We start from the raw sequence: 8,452 nt of genomic DNA on the forward strand, positions 1-8,452 counted from the left end.
TATATATATATATAATTTGTAGAAAACATAAATCAGAAAAAAGAGGCACACTCTAAGATGTAGAGCAATATATATTAAAAATGGAGAAGGCCGGTTTATGGAATTACCTTAGGTTTCCTGTCCATAAAGGGTCTAATCCCATAAACCAGCCTTCCCTATTTTTAATATATATATATATGAAATTTTGAATTTAGCTCGTGAACTGCCAATACCACCTTTGTGAACCACCAGGGGCCTGCCCCATGACCCCAGGTTGGGAACCACTGATGTAGTATACAGGCATGCAAGCATGGAAAAGTGGGTGCGAATGACAACACTGATGATATGCACACATATACACAATAATCACCACATGTAAACATGCACTAATTATAACACACACACACACACACACACACACGCATTAATTCTTATAAACCTAAGTACAAGTAGTTATCACCACAACGATCATCATTATTGTCGCCGCTGTTATCATTCTGTTACTGAAAGTCTGTGTGTCACTTCACCTAAGAAGTAGTAACAAGGATAACAAGAAACAAGACAGAGAAAAACCATAACTGCAATAGCAATCAAAGTGACAATAATTTAGGGTAAAGGAAGGAAGCTGAATCAACAAGTCAGGATGGTTTTACCATTCTTTATGTAGTATACACCCTACCAACTAGCAATTTAATCTTTTGGGTGTATAGAAATGGGGCAGGTTATGATGGAAATTTTCATAGCTACAATTGTTTCTATCACACACAAACACATATATAGACATACATACACACAAACATATATATGAAATGTATGTATATGTATATATATATATATATATGATCTGATGTTATAAAACTAAGTTATTTAAACCATTTCCAAGTATGAGAGTATAGAATTTTGCATAGCCACATAAAATATATACAAATTGTAAGCAGTCTCAAAAGATGTGTTTATACAACAAAATGACATTCCAAGTTTAAAAAAAAAAGAAGACAAGAAAGCAAGGTTACATAGAATTTGCTTGAGAAAAATGAATTTAAACATTATCAGTGCTTTCCCTTTCAACAATGACAGCATTATATCACACATACCTACATACATACATGCAGTGTTGTCTTGTTTTCTTCAGAAACTATATGAATTAGCATTGGGCTATGTTTTAGTCAACAGCAAATAACAGTAACATCCTTGTGTGGTTTTCATTAAAAGAAGAAGAAGACAAAACACTGAAAGTTTGTTGTAGCTTACTTTCGAATATAATTTGGCAGGAGTAGGTAGAGAGAGAGAGAGAGAGCAGAGAGAGAGAGTAGAGAGAGAGAGCAGAGAGAGAGAGCAGAGAGAGAGCAGAGAGAGAGAGCAGAGAATGCAGAGAGAGTGAGAGAGAGAGCAGAGATAAAGAGAGAGAAAGAGAGAGACAGAGAGAGAGAAAGAGAGAGACAGAGCAGATAGAGAGAGCAGAGAGAAAACAGAGAGAGCAGAAAGAAAGAGAAAGAGAGAGCAAAGAGAAAGAGATAGTGCAGAAAGAAAGAGAGAGAGACAGTAGAGAGAAAGAGAGAGAACAGAAAGAGAGAAAGCAGAGAGAAAGAGAGAGAGCACAAAGAGAAAGAGCAAAGAGAAAAAGGAAAAAAGGGAGAAAGAGAGATATACAATAACTTTTTTATATTTTAAACTTTACAATTATAAAGTTCCAATTTTTTATTAAAAAATTCAGTTTTGAACTGTTAACTACAACAATAAAACACAATAATTTAAAACTACTTCAACATATCTACAAAAGCAATTTTATACTTCAGAAATGAAATAGGATAAAAGTGAAGTATCCAAAATTTTAAGTTGACAACATTTTTGAAGTTAAAATTGAATAGCAGAAAATACAAGTACAACTATGAACATATGCTACAAGTCCTGAAATGCTGACTACAAGTAAATTAATACTATCAAGAGATATTATATGACTAAAATTAAAGCTACCATAAAGTCTACTGAATCTAAAAAAATAACAAAAATAAGACATCCTTTTCAATTTAATTAAACATTGTAGCAGAAGAAAGTTATTTAAGTGCTAGCATAAAGAATGAAAGTATATATGTAACAAGTAATTTATTTAGTATCTTACCTGGTACAGCAGCATCTTAAAAATTTCATGTAATCCCAAATGGAAAAGGTAATCAAGAAAATCCAAATGTTCTTTTTTTATTTACACTTTTTTATTTAAACTTTCCTTTTCCCAAAATAAAACTTAAAACATTTGACGAAATGACACAGCAAGAGAAGAGAAATGGAAGTATCATAGGAATATGCCGAAATATTCTAATTATCATCTCGCCTGAGGTTAAAGGCTCACATGAAAAGAATCGGTTTGTTTGGCAGAATTTAGGTTGTGAGCTCTGAACTTAGACCCCTAGTTTCTCCCCTAGTTTACTAAATAAAGAGCCTGTGAGCAAATGACTGTGTGAGGAGATACTCAAATTTGGTTAGCTGGTGGGAACATGTGTTTCTAACTATGAGAGGTTACAGAGGAGAAGGAAGAGGAGGGGGAACTTAGATGAGCCTGGAGTGGGTATGGGTGAAACAAAGTGACTACTGTGCTAGGGTAGGGGAACATCATTTAGTGAGCAGGAAGTTCTAAGCTGAATATACAATATTATGTTTTATATACATATATATCTATATCTATATATATATATATATATATATATATGTATATATATGTATAACAACTTCAGCTACAGCTACTGAGAACTGACCATTAAAGTAAGGAGGAAAGAGAAGGGTAGCAGACTTCACCACTTGTTGGATCACTACTGCCAACTTATATGAATAATTGTAGCTAGTTTTAATGTTGTCTTCCTCACCAGAAATTCTTACTAATTGGTACTTATGAAATTATATGGCTACTGAATAGCAACAGAAAGTGACCAAATCTGATAAATAATGAATGTACAAGCCAAAAATCTTTAGATATTTTTAATTTACAGTTATTAACAAACAACGTCTTATTTTAGAAATAGTTATCTTTTTCACTCATTTTCTACTAATTTTTGTAGTATTTTTTTAATATTAATTTGTTGTAAAAATATTTTCACATTAAAATATTTTTCAACTTTCCTTTTAGCAAATGAAATGAAAAGGTGTAAGCAAGCTGACAGCCTAAGTCCAGGTGAAAAAGGAAAACAAAAAAGTAGAGAGATTCTTGCTGGAAGCAAATCTTGAATTATTGTTATCAAGTATGATTAACTTTTTACACTGATTTGACAACAGTGTTTCATTCACAACAGCTGTTGGATTAGTAAATATTGTTTAATCCCATATTAAAAGAAATTGCTTACAACCTTAAGGATATCAGATTTTCTTTTTAGAGTAATATATGTAATTATGGGAGAGATGAAAGCAACGAATAAATGACAGAACAGAAGAAGGAGAAAGGAAGAATAGAAAGATGAAAAGGCATATGAAAGCAACAAAAGGAAAGATAGAAATATAAAAATAAAAAAAACATAGGCAAACAACAGAGGAAAAGTGAAATAAAGAGAAAAAAAAAGGAATAGAAATAGTGAGTTATTTTTTAAAATTTTACTTGCTGAATTTTAAAAATCAAAACCTAAAATTTCCTTCAAAATATAATTAGTAAATTATATTGTAATATTTCTGTTAATAGTTATTACTGATAAATTAAATGTTTAGATAATATATTTACATGAAATTATGAATTATAGACGCAGGAGTGGCTGTGTGGTAAGTAGCTTGCTTACCAACCACATAGTTCTGGGTTCAGTCCCACTGTGTGGCACCTTGGGCAAATGTCTTCTACTATAGCCTCGGGCCGACCAAAGCCTTGAGTGGGTTTGGTAGACGGAAACTGAAAGAAGCCCGTTGTATATATATGTATATATATGTGTGTGTGTGTGTTTGTCCTCCCAACATCGCTGGTGTGTTTAGGTCCCCGTAACTTAGTGGTTCGGCATAAGAGACTGATAGAATAAGTACTAGGCTTACAAATAATAAGTCTTGGGATTGATTTGCTCGACTAAAAGCGGTGCTCCAGCATGGCTGCAGTCAAAATGACTGAAACAAGTAAAAGAGTAAAATATCACTATGTTGTTAGTGTTGTTTAGTCCAGCTCAGCTAAGCTCTAATCAAACATTTATGGTATTAAATGTAAGCCACAGATTTATAAATCCCTATATACTATGCATGTGCATAATTTGGGACTACACTGCTCATACCATCAGGGAGTAAATGCCCTTGTTTAACTCCAGATCAGCCCTCAATGAACAGACCTATAATAAAAAAAAATATCCCAGCTGTGGCTGTCCTGACTCTCTTTTGCAAGCATAAGGTGTCTTGGACCATTATTCAATGCGCCAATTTTTTTTAAGATTAAAGATTTAGCTGCTATTTTTAGCAGGTTGACTGACCATATAAAAAAGCTCTTTTGTTGGCTTATAGTACAATGGTACAGAACGGAGTGACACATAGCAGTCTCAGCATGTTTGTTCTCCACTCTCCTGTCTCTTCTTGTAATGCTTATTGTTGTTTAGTGCCTATCTAACACTAACTAAAGGCATTTCGTCATGCATTTTGGGAGTAAATCTATAACTACATTATCCATCATGTTCTATTTTTGAGATAAGGTGACTTGAGGGAAACTTGGCTCCTATTTCTAGGTCTCCCTTTACTTTCTGGTGATGATCACAGTGTAGGCAAGGTGGACTTCTTCACAGCGCAACAGCAACTGTTCTTACTGACAACATACATTCTGTTCCTCATTGATAGTGAGCCTGCATCCCAATACAGCATTTGGAGCTAATGAGGATGTCGTAGCCTTTTCTTTCATTTTCTTTTCTTTTAGTTTCTTTTTGCTTATAATTGGTCTGGTCTCAGTGGTAAGAAAACTGTTGTCCACACCTACATAATTTAGACACTCCTACAAAAAAAAAATAACATTTTCTTACATAGCTTTTTTGTTAGTCATTCCAACAAGTTCATCTTCATCATTTACCAATCTACTTATCTTAAGACTTATTTGGTCAGATTATTTTCTACCCAGCTTAACCCTTTGACTGTGTGTCACATGACTTACACAGAACATATTTCCCTTTACTTTTCCAGACTTATCAAATAACCAGTAAGATGCTAAGGTAAATTCAGTACATTATAACTGCTTCCTTTCAGAGTTTTTGTGTCTAACCAAAAGATATTTCAACATTGAGTTTAGGATGATACTAGCTGCTGGACCCAGCATTGCTCATGTTTTCCATGTTGAAGTTAAGCCCACCTCTGACCTTGTATTGAAATCTTCTACATTCCCCGTGCCAACTGTTACCCATTGAGATGTTATATCTGGTTCGACAGGATGAGTAGATGTGTGGCAGGTGGTGGGAAAATGGTCAGAGCAGGTAACGGAATTTTGTTGACGGAGCGGAGTTCTTGCAGCCAACAACGTGTTCAGTGGTGCAGAGGACACAAATGTAAATAAGCATTTCTTTAGAGACTATTCTATCGATTTTGTTGAAATTTTACATGTGAAAAAATGCAAAAGCTGCAGGAAAAATAACATCATTATGGGAATTTCCATTCAAATGCCCAACTGAGCTCACAACAATCGATGCCAACTGAGCATTATTGAGTTTTTGAAAAATTCCAGCCTTATTTGAACTTCAGGGCATGTGATCTACCCATGTGCCAAAAATCATTAAAATCGGTTGGGCAGTGTGGGAGGAGTTAGAGTAACCTCAAACACACACATACACACACACCATTACACATTTATGTATATAGATAGAGCTAGTTAAAAAGTATGAGGTAGATTAGATTTGGAACATTACATTTCCAGTGATTAAATGTTGCTACATTAGAGTTGTATCTATGTGTTGTTACTAGCAGAAAATTAGTAACCAAGACATTGCAAATAAATCAATATTGATTCTACAAGAAGTATTCACATTCAAATATTATGCAGCCCCTTAGTTGAGCAGATCTATTATCAAAGGTGTTCCACCCATGTCAATCTTGTCCTTTCATATTTCAGGAACTAAATTGCTAATCGAATGTGTCTGTCATTTGTTAAGACAGTATAGTGTGATATAAGGTTGATTTTAGCTACTTTTTCTAGGAGGTTGTTCATCCATGTAGAAGCTCCCTTCTTGACTCAACATTGAAATATATTTATAAATGTAACATTCAGGTAGAGAAATGTTTAACCTATTAAATCAAGTACACAAAATTTATTTTAACATATACTTTAGATCCAGTTTGACAATACTTTAGTTGTTCATTATTTTAATCATAAAAGGCTAGCTATTAGTTTATAATATTCACGTGATCTTTATCAAATAATTTATGTAAAACGACATTCTTTGGTATTTTATCATCACACAAAACCATAGATGATTATCAGTGCATTCAATTAATTTTTACAATAACGAGAATATCCTGCATTGTAGAGTTGTTTCCCATAAACTAGTCAGAAGTGGTCTGTTCTTACATTTGTAAAAAGCATGTCAGGTTTTCAAACCAACAATGCATAGAAATATTACATTTCTAAATCTCTCTGAGAAATTTATACAGTAGCAGCACAATAAAGTGGTGGTATGTTGCCAACTTAATGTGGCAGTCTCATGAAAGGGAAGAATGCTACTGCTATTTAGCCATAGGAAACGTCATTTCCTGTTGGCCATGACAGTTTCAGAAAATGTGTCATGGCCGACTGAAAATGGTATTTCCTAGGGCTAAATAGCAGTAGCATTCTTCCCTTTCACGGGACTGCCACATTAAGTTGGCAACATACCATCTCTTCAACAATGCATAGATAACACTGATTCCATGGGCCTAGCTCAGTGGTAGCAAACTACTTTTAGCTTATGTCAAAATTTAAATTTCCTTTATAATCCTGATATTGGAGTGTTACATGTACCTCAGTTACAGGTAAATGCTTATGGAGAAGGCACGTGGCCTGCTGTTTAGAATGTTGTAATGATGATCGCAGTAGTATTAGCAGTAACGGTGCATCACTGCATCTACCATTTGTTGGTGGTTCCCAACTCCTGGTGGATGGCACCTTTTTCACCGTTCAGGTAACAAATCTCCAAACCCATGGGTCTATTTGGGTAGTCGTTGTTGGTGAGGGTTTTACAAGGTCAGAGTGCAAATCCTACCACAGTCACTTTTAGCCACTTTTCCGACACACAGAGGAAATGTTGAGTCTATTCTTTGGCATACTGCACTAGAGCAACGGGTGATGAAGAGTTTTGTTCAAGAACACTATATGCCACTTGGCCTGGGAATTGAACCCACAATCTGGCAATCAGGAGTGCAACACCCTAACCACTAGGCCATGTGCCCTGCAGTGGGATTGAACCTGGAACCATTGACATTAATTTTCTCCATGACCATCCATTCTCATTCTTTGCAAATATAATTATCAGATGTATCAAAGGATGACAGAAACCAAATTACTGGGGGTCAAAATTCTTCAAGTAACCCCGCAGAGAAAACCAATGTAACTTCACACAAGTAAATTACTACGATTGCTGTTATTTAATTAAAAATAAACATCATCTTAAACTGTATATAATTTTCTTATTTTTTTAACAGGTACTAAATATCAAGGCTAAAAATGCAAGCCTTGACCTTATAAAGGGAAAAGGTTGAATAGTAAATCAATAATGATTCAACTGATTTCAGAACAATTGTTGATTCAGTACCAGAGTTAACATCAATCTTTATTTTTACAATAAATTATACCCAAATGTTGATTTAACATGGCAATCCAACAGTGATTCAACATCGGAATGTCAGATATGTATGATTCTGTGATAAAATTCCATTGTATTAAATCAGTGACCATTTTTGATTCTCAAATGGTTTATTCCAATGATGGCTTTCGTTAAGGCATCCAAGTTGCAATTTCCTTTTTCTAATATATACTTTCTTTCTATCAAATAGAATGAATGTCACGTTGCATTTTCTTTCTAAAAATGTTAGTTTTCCTGCTTCAATTAACTTTCTTTTACTTGTTTCAGTCATTGAACTGTGGCCACACTGGGGCACAGCCTTGAATGATTTTCCCATGACTGGCTCCCATGCTGGTGGCACGTGAAAGGCACCAGCTGAACATGGTTGATGCCAATACCACCTGACTGGCTCCCGTGCTGGTGGCATGCGAAAAGTGCCCACTATGCTCTCGGAGTGGTTGGCATTAGGAAGGGCATCCAACTGTAGAAACCTTGCCAGATCAGATAGGAGCCTGGTACAGCCTCCTGGCTTGCCAGTCCTCAGTCAAACTGTCCAATCCATGCCAGCATGGAAAACGGATGTTAAATGATGATAATGATGATGTTGAAGTCAGCACAAGTATTTATTTTTAAGTATGGCGATTATCAATTTGTTGTATCAGGCTCTTTTGCTGAACCACTAAGTTATGGGGACATAAACAAACCAACAGCAGTTGTCAAGCAATTGCTGGGGA

At 35.0% G+C, this 8,452-nt stretch overlaps 1 protein-coding gene and 1 long non-coding RNA gene across 13 annotated transcripts in view; one reads left to right on the plus strand and one right to left on the minus strand.

Annotated features, from left to right (window-relative positions):
- Positions 1–2,488, minus strand: part of LOC106877289 (liprin-beta-1) — a 370,011-nt gene extending 367,523 nt beyond the window's left edge. For 8 of the 11 annotated variants that reach the window (XM_052969201.1, XM_052969204.1, XM_052969203.1 and 5 more), the window contains exon 1: positions 2,099–2,487. The gene's annotated coding sequence lies outside the window, so the exon portion shown is untranslated. Of the gene's footprint in view, positions 1–2,098 lie in introns of all 11 variants that reach the window. The other 3 variants (XM_052969207.1, XM_052969208.1, XM_052969202.1) reach the window with 2 other exon arrangements.
- Positions 1–7,835, plus strand: part of LOC128248318 (uncharacterized) — a 29,045-nt gene extending 21,210 nt beyond the window's left edge. Inside the window, exons 4-5 of one of the 2 annotated variants that reach the window (XR_008264557.1) lie at positions 3,098–3,535; positions 7,579–7,835. This is a non-coding gene — a long non-coding RNA (uncharacterized LOC128248318). Of the gene's footprint in view, positions 1–3,097; positions 3,536–5,094; positions 6,067–7,578 lie in introns of those variants that run through there. The other variant, XR_008264556.1, reaches the window with a different exon arrangement.
- The last annotated feature ends 617 nt before the right edge of the window (positions 7,836–8,452 follow it).

The sequence above is a fragment of the Octopus bimaculoides genome, chromosome 7 (genome assembly GCF_001194135.2).
Source record: "Octopus bimaculoides isolate UCB-OBI-ISO-001 chromosome 7, ASM119413v2, whole genome shotgun sequence".
NCBI lineage: Eukaryota > Metazoa > Mollusca > Cephalopoda > Octopoda > Octopodidae > Octopus > Octopus bimaculoides.